This window comes from Oryctolagus cuniculus, chromosome X (assembly GCF_964237555.1).
Source record: "Oryctolagus cuniculus chromosome X, mOryCun1.1, whole genome shotgun sequence".
Taxonomy (NCBI): domain Eukaryota; kingdom Metazoa; phylum Chordata; class Mammalia; order Lagomorpha; family Leporidae; genus Oryctolagus; species Oryctolagus cuniculus.
The window spans coordinates 133,097,782-133,099,261 of NC_091453.1; the positions used below are offsets into that span (position 1 = coordinate 133,097,782).

The window sequence follows — 1,480 nt, forward strand, 5'->3', positions numbered from 1 at the left end:
TCGGCTCTCAGACATTGTTTACATGCTGCTCCACAAACCTGCACCATACATTTCCCCTTCTGGGTTCTGGCACTCTCATCCCCAGTGTCTTCCCGCTACCCCCTTCCCAGCCATGCCTCCCGGCCCATTTCCTAGCAACACCAAAGCCTTTCCTTCTGGCTGGCAGGTAAAAGAGTCCAGGGAAAGCCGTCTTCTGTGCCCAGCCTTACCCAGTCCATCTCTCCCAGTCCGCCTCCCCCAGGTCTGCTGGCTCCCAGCCCTACAGGCCTCACCTTCCTCCCTTCTCCCACACCCACCTCTCCTTCCTCCTCCCCACCAGAAGAGAGCTTACAAAAATACAGACACATCGCTTTAGAGCCCTCTGACTTTATTGACATCATGGGTATGAGAGTGAGTCTTCGGGGCTAGCAACGTCTCCAGAGCTGCCTAGGGAGACACGGGCCAGTTACATCTCTTCAGTATTTCTGATGCACAAGGCATTGCTTGGAGAGACCCACTTACACAGGCCTTCGGGTTCCTGGTCTGCCTTCGGTCCCTGCTTCTTCTTAAGCCCCCTGCGGTAGATGACGATTATTTGAGACTTGGGCGCCGTTTTGGGTCTTGGGCTGTGTTGCAGGGCAAGCTTCACTTTCTTCATGATTCTTTTCAACTGTAAAGAAACAGAGGGAGCACAGACGGGATGTTAGTTCAGAGGCAGCGTGTGGGGCAAGACAGGAACAGGTGAACGGGAAGGATGGTTTTCTAAAAAGAGGTGCGGGCCGAGGAAGGGCTTTGTGCCAAACGAGGAGAGGCTGGGGAGTTTTGGGTGGCGGGGTGGGGGTGGGGGTCAGTGGTGAGATAGAGGGCCACGGGAAGTATTCTGACCTTTTCAGCCTCTTCGATGTTGGGATCAAGAGGAATACTCTCTTCCGTCCCTTCCGTGATGCTTAGCCTTGATGGGCTGGCAACTGCAGCCATTGGTTCCTCATCACTGAGAGCTTCCTCTGGCTGCTGTGCCTCAAGCTCATCCAGCTCAGCCATGGCTACCAAGAGTGGTCTGCACTAGGGCTCTGGACCTCTCTAAATATATGCTCCGCACAACAATGAAGAGCCAACAACCTCAGCTTTCATTGGTCAGCAGGGTGTGCCCCCCAGCCAATGGGAGTCTTCAGATGCCTCAGACATCATAATGTACAACTGACACTTCTGATGGGTGGGGGAGGAGGAGGCCAAGGAGGCCCAACTCTTGCAGTTAGAGGAAGCGGGGGGGGCATTTCCCCAGCTCCCCTCAAGGAGCACTTCCTAAAGAACTTTTCTCCTCTTTTAATTTCCTCTGGTTCAGTTGTGCTTCTGCGTCACATGGCAGACAGCAGGTGTCTCCTCCAACACTTTCCCGTGGCCACTCTTTCCACTGGCTCATTCACTTCTTTCCCACCAGGCATCACTGTTACTGCACATCATATCTAAATCTCCTCCAAGCTAAGGAGGCTGTGTTGAAGCC

At 53.9% G+C, this 1,480-nt stretch overlaps 1 long non-coding RNA gene across 1 annotated transcript; it reads right to left on the reverse strand.

Annotated features, from left to right (window-relative positions):
- Window positions 1-350: 350 nt before the first annotated feature.
- On the reverse strand, window positions 351-1,169 carry LOC138847596 (uncharacterized). The gene is made up of 2 exons (XR_011385478.1): window positions 865-1,169; window positions 351-649 (listed from the first exon to the last, which is right to left on the reverse strand). It is a non-coding gene; the product is annotated as an uncharacterized lncRNA (long non-coding RNA).
- Between the last annotated feature and the right edge of the window lie 311 nt (window positions 1,170-1,480).